The sequence below is a fragment of the Syngnathus scovelli genome, chromosome 1 (assembly GCF_024217435.2).
Source record: "Syngnathus scovelli strain Florida chromosome 1, RoL_Ssco_1.2, whole genome shotgun sequence".
Lineage (NCBI taxonomy): Eukaryota > Metazoa > Chordata > Actinopteri > Syngnathiformes > Syngnathidae > Syngnathus > Syngnathus scovelli.
In genome coordinates this window covers 27487774-27501048 of record NC_090847.1, presented here as the reverse complement: position 1 = coordinate 27501048, position 13275 = coordinate 27487774, and the positions used below count along the sequence as shown (strand labels likewise).

Genomic DNA, 13275 nt, shown 5'->3' with positions numbered 1-13275 from the left:
TTAAAAGAACGCGGCCCATCTGGCTTTGGCGTTAGCCCGCCGTTGTTACGCCGCGACCTCGGAAAGCTCACGCTCCATTTCCTGCTCTAAATATAACCTGAATGAAACCGGTGTCATAAATACGATATTACATTTGGGAGGTTTCTATGCGGCGGTGCTGGGAAAAGCGAAATCACATGATGGTTACGAGCAATTATGTTGTTGTGAAACTCTTCCCGGCCTCACGATAGCTCCCTCTGTGTTGGAGTGTCAGAGCAAAGATGTTCACGCATGATTACTTGATTTTAAATGGAACTTAATTGACTCATTGACTGCCATTGACGAATCAAAAATATTATTATATTATATTATTTTATATTATATTTTTATTGACAGTGAGTTAAGTGATTGCTTGATTTACTTGATTTTTAAAAGTAACCGGTACGATACAGACTAACGATACCTCTCGAACATTTGATTTATAAAATTTTATTTAAGTTTGTGACCCCAAAAAGTGATTCCTGAAGTCTTGATGATGATTCATCATTCACGCTAACTTCAGCTAAGAAAAACTTTTTGCCTGAAGTATCATGGGCTGGTATCGGAAGCCTCCACGAGTTGTCGATACTTTAAAAATAATAATAAATAATAAATGGGTTAGTACCGAATTACTAAAAAACTACTTTTTGTGTACTCGGCTTACTTGAAAAGTCATCACTGGCCTGTCTCACCACAGTTTTGTCTTTCTTTTCATCCCGCCTCCTTCTATCCCCACGCAAAAGAATGCTGTTACAAAAGGTCAAAGTGGGCGGGGTTATCGGAGGTCTCCTCCTTTGGGGGGGGAGGGCTTGATGGATGTGTTACAAGCCTGCCAATTCCTTTTCGCTTCTTCCACAGCAAATCTTTGGCTAATTTGTGTGAACTGGCAATCGGAAAAGGAACTTTCATGAACTTTTCCCACAACATGATGACGAAAATGCGATTCAAATTCCAGCGGCTCGCTAATCGAACTACAGCGGCCTTCTCGGAGCGCGGGTTTGAGTGCTTGTTGTGCGTGGGTGTGAGGACTTGTATACGAGCCCGCGTGGGCTGTTTGTGTACACTGGGTCCCCCCCCCCCCCCCCCCCAGTCTCCCCCGCCCCCGCCACTGTCATTACTGCTCCTGTTATTTGCAAAACAAGGCAGACAAAGGCAGTTTTGGGCGTGAAAACCACAGAAAGCAGCCAGCACCACTTGACCCTATCAACCAGTGATGAGGTGGAGTGGGGGGGTGGGGGTCTTGTAAAGCCAGGGGAGAGATAATCCCTCTAGTAATGCCCCCCCAACTCGCCATGTTCGAACGTGGCGCGCTTGGCTGTCAATCACTCAACAAAGCTGTCTGTAAAGGGATTAGGACTCATTGGACTGTCCCTACAACACCAGCCCCTCCCCCATTGCTTTTTCACCCCTTAATTTTACCTTTGCTTCAGACCCCCCCCCCCTGATATTTTGGTTGCTATGGGAACAATATCGCGTGCCTCAATTTTGCTGTCAGAAGTTTGTTGCTCCTTTCCTGTCTATCTCCCGCCATCTTGGTTGTTTTCCGTGCTTGTTTAACCTGAACCGGTTGGCCCGCCTGCATGCCGATTGTTTATTTTTCGTTTTTTTTTTTGCATGTCATTTGCCTCAATCTGACCAGTTTGACCGGTCTTCGTACGGCTACGGGTTAATCTGCTCCAATCTCCTGCATAATCTAAATACCGGCTGAAAGTTGAGGTTTGACTTTCTGTCAATAATGCTGTTTGGGAGACCATTTTGAAGTAAAGGCAGATTAAAACAGGTTTTTCCAACCTTTATTGAGCTAATACACGTACCTTGATTTCCGAGCGACCCGATTTACAAGATTTTCAAGACTCTAAATGGTGTCAGGAACTTTCACAACAACTTGTATAGAGCTAGCTTAATGCTAACACAAAATGCCAAATGCTATAGACTGGCTAAGGAAACTAGCATTGATGTCACGGAAGCTATAACTTTTTTAAACAATGGATATTTGATCAGACATTTTTCAGGAACACATGGAGAGACAATATAACAATACGCAAAGGCATATATTTTTTATCCTCTATGTAAAACGACTAACTTATTAACTGACGTCATCTTTAATGAGTTCAAAATGAAATCCCGACGGTTGAGAATCACTGCTCTGTAAAACGGAAATGCAAGTAATGTTTCAGTCTGAATGCAAGCAAAGGCCGCTGGGAACAGGTTCTAGTTTTGAAAGAGTCCAAAAGATGCACCCACGGGGGCTCCTGTGACGCCCCCCCTTCTCAACTCCATCCTTCTCACCGGTTTCTTTGTCACACTTGTGTCCATCTCTTATCTGGCCTTCCTCCTCCTCCTCCTCCTCCCTTTTCAAAGCCTGTCGTGCTTTCTTTGAATGCACACACGCAGGCAGGCATCCACTCCCGAAACGCCGGCATATAGTCGAAGGAATAATAGAATACTGAGATAAAGCGTCAAAGTGGGGAATAAAAGGATAAGGCAAGCTGAGAGGGATCCAGAAGCTTCATTTTATTAATCTACTTGGAGAAAGAAGGGGGGAATTTCTCTCACCCTCCTTCTTCACTTCCATACTGCCACACAATGGAGTGATTGGTGAAGGGGAGGTAGATAATCCATCCCGTGCTCCAAACTGCCAAATTAACCCTTTGGTAGCCGTCTTTCCGAGTTACGTCCGCACTTTGTCTTTCGTGAATCTTTGTCCATCGCCTGCTTTCCCAGATTATAATGGCATATTTTTTTGATATATTTGAAGATTCAATTTATAGATTACTTTTATATAACGTTCAAATTTTTCTTTAAATTAAAGATTATGACATAGTTTGTTAATACTCTTAAATGATATATTTTACAATACTCTAATCAATAGTGTTTGCCAATTGGTCACCATGACCTATCTCAGTTGAATGGGGTACAAGAACATTCCAGATGTCTTCTGTTGGAATGTTTGTTGTGAAAAGTGAGGTCTAGTTAAGGGCCAATAAGTGTTGCGAAATATTAGGATGGGCGGAATTGGGGAATTAGCCATAACGATATTTATATCTGCATGCGACTTGTTAAAAAAAATGAGTAGGAAGAAGTTCCACTTTAAATTCATAATTGATGTGACAAAAAAAATTAATATTTTTTTCATTTTATATTTAATGTATTTCCAGCTAGTGGGTCAGATTCTTGTGGTGTCATATCAGTGAACCAAAATATCGGCAATAGTCCTCTGAACATGCATCGTAGGTAGACCTATACTCGTAAACCTAAAAAAAAACAAAAACATTCAATTTTGTTCATATTAAATCAAAATAGTCAAAGCGTAAACATATTTCTGAACTTTTTCGGTGCTCATCACCCTCGTAAAGTAACGTCAGAAAGAAAACAAACCATTACCCATGCTAGCTAGCTTCTTAGCATCCTCAGTAGTGAGTCTCTCATTTATTGAACCTTAAACATTCAATTTTGTTCATATTAAATCAAAAAAGTCAAACCCTAAACGTATTTCTGCACTTTTTCGGTACTCATCACCCTCGTAAAGTAACATCAGAATGAAAACAAACTGTCAGCCAGGCTAGCTAGCTTGTTAGCATTCTCAGTCGTGAGTCTCTCATTTATTGAACCATTTATGGGCACGCTAAGTCTCATAGCTCATGTCAAGACATCATCATAGTCACATAGACGTTCTTTTAGATCTGCCGGCGTCCCACAGGCGTGACATCACATGGCAGCCCATGACGCGACGTTTGCGCTTGGCAGCTAGCTCCCCTGTTGAAATTGGCCCCGTATCCCTCCCTCATCTGGCACGGGAAGAAGGGAGGGCGTCCCGCGGCGAGGGATTAACGCTGATTTACACCGACCGGCATGCACACACACAAACATAAATACACACAGACACACGCGCTGGTCTTGTTGGCGCATCTTGAAGAAATGCAAAGCGCTTTTTCGCACGAGTTGCTGGCAGTGCATCGGGGGAGATACTATGACTTGGAGCTTCAGGGGTCTCAATTTTCGGGGGGGTCCAGGGATCCGTATAACTCATTCACTGCCATGGTTGTTGTTTTTCTCAACTGGAATCCAACAGCAGTTATTTATCGAGCACTTTTTTCAAGGAATAGGCATGGAAAAGTTCTGGAATTATCTGAGCTGGACCTCCAAGGGAGCCCAGATTGAGAACCACTGGTGGAAAGTGAGGTCGTGTGTGTGCGTGAGCTAGTCGTGTGAAATGTGGTTCGTGTCGCGGCCCTGTTGACACCGCAGCAGCTCCTGCGTCTTCGCAGATGTGCGTTGCACACTGTGTCTTTGTCCTGGAAGGTGGAGGGCGAGGAGAGAGAAGGGGGAGAGGGGGAAGGGCTGCCCTGGCTCGGCCCGGCCCTCAACCTGATTGAAAGGTGTGTCTGGCCTTTAGCCTCTCATCTGGTCGCTTCGCACACAGTTTCACACGCCGGGCGGGCCTGGAAACCCAATTCTGTCTTTTCTTCTCGCCTTTTCAAAAAAAAAAAAAAAAAAAAACCCTCCAGCCAATTACGGCCCCCGCCATTCTCCCCTTACTCTCCACCTTCCTTAACAAGCAATCTTGTTAATGTCACTGTGCCTATTTCTCCTCCCATCTTCTCCTCTCCCTCCGGTTCTCTCACTTTCAGAAGAATGAGAACACATGTTGAGAGGCACGGAAAAACCCGAACGTCCATCTCAAAAATGGACTCGCCCGCTAAAAGCCACAATCCGCATATGCCCTAATTGAAGGCCATTATAAAAGCACTGTGGGGAAATATCCTTTATATTTCTATATATTTAAAACGTACTGAAGAAATGTGCCGTATATTTTGGATGACTGGCATTCCACTTCATTCCAGTGGGTAAAACAAATTGACTAACCGCAGCGCTGACCCGGTTGTTTGTTTAACGACGCACGGCTGAGGGGCTGGCGAAGCCCGGACCGAATCCGCACCGCAGCCCCGACGCTTCCCGTCAACCGTATGCGCCGAATAAATCATGTCCAGCCGTCGAGCGCCGTAAATTATTCAAAGGCTTCATACGTGGAAACAGTGTAATTCCATGTTGAGTGTGAATTAGCCTCCGTTTTGCCCTCAGGCGCATTTCTCACTCAACCTCAAGGCCTCATGGGAGATTAAAATGCCAAATGCCGTTCAAGATGGACCTGTGATTTTCATCCAAGTCATGTTGAGAGGCCAGCAGTACCCGAACCGTGTCTGTCCCGATGATTCAGAATTGTGACATTGATTTAAATAAGAACGTCCACATTACTACACGTAAATGTACCGATTTAATGATAGACGCACCCATTAGCCTATTTATATTAGCCGTTAGCCTGTTTTCATTAGCCGTTAGCTCATTTACATTGACCACTTGTTTGATCTGTGAAAATGTATCCGCCTAAAACCTCCGGTGGCTTTTCTACGGCGCAACAACGAGGCGCTCTAAATGCTCCCCCTTCAATTGAGTGGGCAAATTCATAAAGGGATGCATCACGTCGCAGGAAACTTTGAACCCGGTGATAAGAGTGCACCGGGAGGACAGACGTGCCGACTAAAAAAACAAATCCGAAGTTGAAGGAATGCGCCCCAGGCTTAACCTGCAATTAGCAAGCTATGAATACTAAGTCGGCCGCGACGTCGCAGACTGCCGCTCGATGCCGTTTGACCGCCGACCGCACGCACGGTCGGGGGCTCCGCCTTTCATTGGCGGCGCGAGCAACAGATGAGGCCGGCTCGGCCAATCGGGCGGCGGATGAGGGTTGCGGGGTGACAAAGCGCTGGACCCCCTCCCGTTTTTTTTTTTTTTTTGTGAGCGTTAATCTGCTTTGTGTGCCTGCACGCAGCATCAGCGCTCAAGCGAAGGCCGTGACCTCTCACACCCAGCGGTGGGGATGGGCCGGGGGGGGGGGGGGAGCCCGCCTTCAACGCTAACCTGGGTTCAAGCTTTCGCACTCTGTCGGGTCGTCGCCATAGCGAAATTAGCGCTTTGATACCTTTGTTGCCAATATTGATGACATGGCAAAAGTGAAAGTGTCGGAAAAGTGGGTGGATGGATGGATGGATGGATGGATGGATAGATGGATGGATGGATGGATGGATGGATGGATGGATGGATGGATGGATGGATGGATGGATGGATGGATTGATCTATCTCCTGCAACCCGTTGGCCATCCTTCTTTTTGCCTCCTCCGCAATGTCGCATCGATGACACTCGTCGCTCTCGGCTGTCAATCACCAATTTCAAAACGGATCAGCTCTTTCCCCTGTCACACCACAAAGAAAAACAAAAAACAAAAAAAACCACAGCTGCGTAGACGTTAGCGGTACGGCTACACAACATCCTGGGAGAGCCCGTGGAACAAAGGGAGCACTAAAAAGTATATTTCAACACCCTTTCTAGATTTCGTCTCCATAATGATTTAAGCTTCTCCAACTTGTCATGTATATTTGACAGTGTGTTTGCGTGCGAGCCCAACGGAGGCTTCCTTTCCGCGACGCTCCCCGCTCGGGAGCCCGGAGGTTGAGAATGAACACGCACCCATCTGCGCACGCCTCCCCAACCGAGCCGCCTGTCTATTTATTCCTCGATTCATCCGATTCTTTATTTATTTTACACGGCCCTTCCGAATGCAAATAGGGTTTGTATACTCCCCGCCGAACTGGGGCGCAGCACGGGACCCACGGTGTGTGCTCGTGTGTGTGAGTGTGTGTGGGAACCAGTGAGCAATAGAGCCAAAGTCCTTATCTGTCACCAGAGAGCTGCCTGGCTCTCTCTCAGCTGTCAATCATCCAACCCTGGAGACAAACAGTCAGCTTCAAACAGAGGCAGAGAGGTTTGCGGGGGAGGCAGTGAGGATGAAGGGATGAAGGCCTATCGGAGGGGAGGTGCGGATGAAACAGGGGGGGAGGCAGGTGTGTGTGTGTGTGTGTTAGAGGGTGAGGGGAACTATAGGAATCACCAAAAGGTGCCTTCCTGGAAGCAATACACCTGTGAGCGTTCCAGGAATTAGACATCCCCCACCGCCCCATTACTCTCAAGCACGGGTGACTTTTTCACACCGCTTTTAAGAGCTAAAGTGGGTGAGAAGTGGCTGAAGCACACTCCCACGCTTTACCCGACACACACATACACACACAATACACACACACATTCCAACACCGATAGCACTCGGCAATATCTTGACAGGAGTGGATGGTATTTTTTATGACTTGAGGCCGCTCACTTTAAAATTTTTCTCTCTGGTGATTGCACGCTGGCTAAATGGCACACTGCCCTACTCAATCGAGTCCGTTCATAACAAGATGAAATCGTCCATTGAGTGAGAAGCAAACGGCGATAACTCGGTCAGAAACTGCTAGCATCCTAAGCGCTTAAAACTTCCGTCAAATCAGAACAAGGAGGAGGTTGAGGGTTGGGGGGGGGGAGTATGGGGGGAAGGCAACTGAGACTTTGAGGCCCAAATGGCTTCAAGATGCTGACGTCCGACTAGCATGACAAACTACAAGCGCGCGATTAGCGCCGTGCCCGTGCTAGCGATCAGTAGGGTTAGCGCTGGTTTGGTGTACCTAATGAACTGACCTTGAGTGTCGTGCCGTAGAGTTTGCAGGAATGTAATACGTGTGATTAATATTGCGTTCATTTAATGAAAATTGTAACCAACCTGGAGCTATCAACTTGCAATATCACTGGCTTTGGCTCCGCCCCTTTAAAGGCACTCAACACTTCAATGTGTGTGACTTTTGTCTTGGTTACACTTTATAAAAAGCGTCGTCATGGAACCCAGCTTTCAAGTGCAAAGTGCTCTTTTGCGAGTTTACATCCCACAAGTCTCCTGGCGCATATTTGGCGGTCTCGTGGGACCTCCGATGGATTACGGCGCTCCCTTGACACTCTGGCCCCGACTGAGCCCGACCCGAGCTGAGGCGTCCTTAGCTAAAGTTTCAAACTCTTTAGACCCTGTGGCCTCTTAGGGGCATACAAACACACACATGCACACACACCGGCAGGATCAACGTCTCACCTCACAGGCTATTGGACGATTCCTGTGTGTGTGTTCATGTGTGTGTGTGTGTCCATGTGTCCACATATGCGTGTGCGTGCCCCAACACTGTCGAGCACAGGGTGACCTAATTAAATTAGCGGGGTGGTCGGCCTGAACGAGCTGAAGCTCAAAGACTCTTCACACGCCAGCTGCCGCCATCCATTTAAGTGTGTGTGTGTGTACGTGTGTGTGTGTGTGTTGACCCCAGCTACACACTTCAACTGGGAAACCCTCAGTGGGGCTTTTAAGTATGTATACACACGCGCACATTCTCACACACACGCACACGGACCCGCATGTCAGGACCCGCAGTGCTCCATCAACACACACCTCCACTAGAGCGGCTTAATGGGACCAATCCAGACTTGTATAAATCATCCACAGGAAGAAAAGAAAAAACAAAATGGTGATCGCCAAAATAAAAAAAAGCAGATGTGGGCAAAGCAGTTTTGAAGTTGTGTGACCACCAAGCAGACGCGGTTGAGGCTTCACTTCCAGGTGACCCGCGACGACACAAAGACAATTTATGCCGTCTTGGACCTCACATGTCTCCAGCAGCGCCGAGATTGCTGAGGAAGCGTTAGTTGTTCTTTCCATTTGAAGAAAAACGTGAAATGACTTGAATACAACCCAACTGTGCTTGGGCCAGAGTCAAAATTTCAAATTTCTGAAATAATATCAAACAGCGGGCTTGTGATTTAGGGCTATACAAATAAACTTGACTTGACTTGACTTGACTTGACTTGACTTTATTACACAAACTTGCTGACTTTTTTTTTTTTTTTTTAATCCAGTACTTGAAAAATACTCCAAAAATGAGCAGAAAACTAAAGTCAAATAAAATGGAGCTTTTTCAAAGAAATACAAACTAATGGAAACTGACAGCCCCTTTAACAACTAATTAAAACTAAATACAACAACAAAAAAGAATAAAACATCAACATCTTCACACTTTTTTTCCCAGTTTTCACCGCTCTTGACTTATCTTATTTATTTCCTTTTTTTCCCAAGCTTCAATTGAAGCGATGACGTCAGGTGTCGGGTGTTGATGAGATGCCGAGCACGGAGCGTCTGCGACGCCGAGAGTGCCAAAGAAGCTGTGAACAAAAGTTCCGAGCTGCGGATGCGGCGGCGGGAACATGAAAAAAAAAAAAAAAAGACACCAGCGCAAAAATTAAATCAGCAAGGGGAAGAATGCAAATGAGGATGATGATGGAAATGACAAAAAAAAGTTTCTCTTGACCTGAATATGACTGCCCCCCCCCCCCAGACATCCTCCTCCCTACTTTGTTTAGTTAGCTTGACACAAAGAAAAAGTTAGCTTGACGCGGCTTCACCTTAATGCGACGCGCTCATCTGCCGCATTGTGGCCGACGTCGGGCGGCCCCCTCAGCGGGAAAACCGCGACATGGGAGCTGAAGGGCGGGCGTGAGTGTGAGTGTGAGTGTGTGTGTGTGTGTGTGTGTGTGTGTGTGTGTGTGTGTGTGTGTGTGTGTGTGTGTGTGCTCTTTGCAAATGCCAAAGCATCCAGCAAGGCTCCGACCTGCAAGTGTGCTGTGATTTTGACTAGATTTGACACAGACGCTGCAGCGCTCCCAACCGCCTGCAGTCAGAAAAAAAAAAAAAATGTGTGTGTGATGACAAGGGCACATTTACCTTCAAAGTCCCTTGGCGCCATCTCACTATTTTTTTTTTAAGCTGTCCTCCTGAGCAGCTTGCTCGAAGTTAGAGAGTTAGGGCTGAACAATTAATCAAATGTGGAAGATAGTGATATGGATTTTTTTATTTGAGTGCAAAACATCAAGAAACCATTCAAATATGTTTGGTATTTTAAATTTTGTTTTGTGGGGGTTGTTTTTTTCAAATCAGTTTCCCAGCTGAATCTTGAAACCTACCAAAAGAAAGACTCAATTCATTTATTTCACCTGAAGTACTTTTGATCTGTTCACCAAAAACTCGGGTTTCTGAGCAAACATTTCTTTTATGAAAAACTTCTCAAGCAGAAGAGCGATTGAATACAATCTGACTTTTTTTTTTGGTGACACCTCAAACTATAAACCAAGAAAAACAGGAAAGTGAAAAGGATTCTGAAGACAAATTAGTAATTTCTTGACAGATATGTAACTAAAAACATGCGTGTCTTGGATTTAACCACTAGCTTTTTTTTTTTTTTACTTGACATCGGCCATTCCTGCCAACTGCGTCATCTTTTCTCTATCGCGACCTCCCACACATTTAAATCCTTTTCTGCATCGCCAGATGATTCCCGCCACCTCCCGTTTGTGCTCCCTTTCTCGCTGGGTCGCCTGCCCGCCACATGGAAGCTGTTAACGGCGCTGTCGTCGCTCGCACTCACCACTAACATTCCTGCGGGCTTCGCGGCGCTGGCTGACTTTACGTCAACCTCTGGCGCCTCTCCGCTAGTCCGCGCGAGCCTGGCCTCGCTCGCTGACCCTCTTTCGCACTTGATGCTGTGTAGAAGATCTTTTGGCAAGTGCTTTTTGTTCAGCACAAAGCAGAAGTGCTCCACACAATTCCACATCTACGATTATGGACACAAAATAACATAGCAACCAACTTCTGAGCTGTCGTTCGCCGACACCCACGTCACTCACCGGGCAGGCCGTGAGACTTAAAGTGCTCAACGAGAAAATTCAATGTCATTATTATAAAACACTACATACAAATTTTTTTTTTTTTTTTGTAGCCGCTGATGGTTTTACCTGTCATGTAACGTAATGTAAGATCGTTCATCGTACAATAGAAACGTTCCGAGGGATCCGGGCCAAGCCTCGCCCTCGACTCTCATCAATTTCCACGACTGCTGCTTCAAATGTTGGTCCATCACACTCAAAGAGCACTTGTGCTCTTCTTCTCCAGGGTATATGCTTCTTTAATGAAGACACTAATAACCATTATGGATATTTCAAGACGCCTGTCCGGCGCGCCCGCTAATGGACAGCCGGGCTGTCCATTCGGAATAAAACGGCTATCATCATGGATTATTCAAACGAAAAGAAAAGTTGTAGTTGTACCAAGAGTTCATTATTATAATATATTATATAATATATTTTATTATATATATATATATTGTATATTATTATATAATATAATTTATTTTATTTTATATATATATAAAAACGAAAAAAAAAAATATATATATATATTTAAAAAAAAAAATACATATATATATATATATATATATATATTTTATTTATTTTTTTTTTTTTCTTTATAATAAACATAACCTCGTCCAAGTTCCTGTAATAAAATACTACTTGCTTGAAATCTTGCAGTCAGGTAAAAACCACATTTGCGGAGGAATAACGAGTGTTGTGTCAAAGAGGAAGGAATTGAATGTGTGTTGTTGGTATGTATTACATATTCCTTCGCATCTGTTCCCCATTACACTTCTGTGATTGCTGCAGCAAAACATTGGAAAATGCTAGCAGCTGCTTCTTGCTTCGTGCCGTTTCTCCACTTCAGCCAGTGATCCGAGCCAGCGGCTCGGGCCTGGAATAATATTTCTCCTCAAAGTCGTGGTTTTTTTTCATTTGCCCCTTTTCATCCTTAAGGCGGACATTTTATTGTTATTATTATTACTCCAGGAGATGGAGAATCATGTCAGAAAGTTAATTTAAGGATGTTTGCTTGTGTCAGCGTTTAAAAATGACGTGTGAGCTGGCTTAGCCGCAAATGAGTGTTCCAGTCAGTGACTATTTTGTTTGTTGTTTTGCAATATAATGGAGAAAATGCCAGATTTTCCATAATGTGTCTCATTTATTGAAGTTCAAATTGATGAATAGACTTGTTATACATTATTACTCCTGGAGCAGATCGCTCTCCTACCCAATTCGTCGCTCCCCTGCTGTGCATTTGACACTGTGTGTACATTGAACGTGTGTGTCTGTGTGTGTGTGCGAGTCTGAAATTACACCATGAGATTAGAGTGGACAGCTTTATGTGGTCGGGACGCTTTAAATCAAACCCGCCATAAGAAAAGATCATTTATCGTTCCGAAGAGAATCCTACTTTGTTGACTCCGCCTCCCGCCAAGCTGTGATGCGTTCAAGGATGAGGAAGCTTGACGTGGCCTTTGAGGTCACGGGATGGTTCCTGTCTAAGTGTGGAAAGAATGGAATTTGATTTTACCCACCTTGAGTCTTCTGTCTTGTTTTTATTACTGGAAAGTCTGGTAATTAGGATCGGAATTTTCGAATGTTTAGGGGCCTCGACATTGTGCCTTGTGGAGTCTCTTTTCTTAGTGACACACATTAATTCTGCTAAAATGAAAACACACACAACTGATGGCACCTGTGTGCCCGGCTCCAACTCCACAATGGTCTCGGATTGCCTTTGTGGAATTTTGGAAATGTCCAAGCTGTCCGTCACGATGATATGCAGAGAAGAGGACACACGAGCGCACCTTGCAAATGTGTCAAGTGGACGGGGAGGGGCAGCTGCAGGAGGCATCGAGGCGGGGGTGGGTAGACACTCATGGAGTCTTGGAGGTCAATGCTTGGGTGAAAAAATGATGTTTCTGCCCAAAGAAGAAAAGCAAGCCCCTCCTCTTTTCTAACCCCCACCACCTCCAAAAACTCCATCAGTGTCACCTCTGCCCCCCCTCCTCAACCCTTCCCACACCACATCGCGTTTCAAAGTGCGGCCACATGAATGGCTCCATTGTTGACGACCGAGGGTAGGAAAAAAAAAAAAAAAAAAAAAGGCGAGATAGAGAGTGAAAGGAAGCCCAAACGTTGCTCAAGATTCTGCTCAGACTCGGGAAAGTTGATCTTGGAATTGAAAACATAAAAATCCGTCTTTACACCGGATATAAAAATCTGTAAACATAGATGGATAGATATCATAGATATATAGCGATAGATAGACAACCTTTTGATACATAACACATCGAAGGAAATGAAACCGCTTCTGTTTTTAGGAGAGCAGTCGGAGGCAAGTTTGAGACGCCAGGGAATAAATCGACAGTACTTCCCGTCTCACTATGGACCGCTTCCAAGTTGTGTTTTGTCCACGGCGGCCCGAAAGATGGCCGCCGTCGTTGCCGGGAAGATGGTGTAATAGTCTTCGCATTGTTCCTCTTTGGCTTTCATTCCCAGATTGTTCAACTTTTAATTTTTCCCTGAAAAGCTCAAATTGTCAGACCTCCCTGCGGCTCCGTCGTGTTGTCATTCAAATTTTTTGTGACGCTCGCGTGCTTTGTGAC

At 45.1% G+C, this 13275-nt stretch overlaps 1 protein-coding gene across 3 annotated transcripts in view; it reads left to right on the top strand.

The window, feature by feature from the left end:
* Positions 1 to 13275, top strand: part of efnb3b (ephrin-B3b) — a 43824-nt gene that overhangs the window by 5354 nt on the left and 25195 nt on the right. The window lies entirely within an intron of this gene.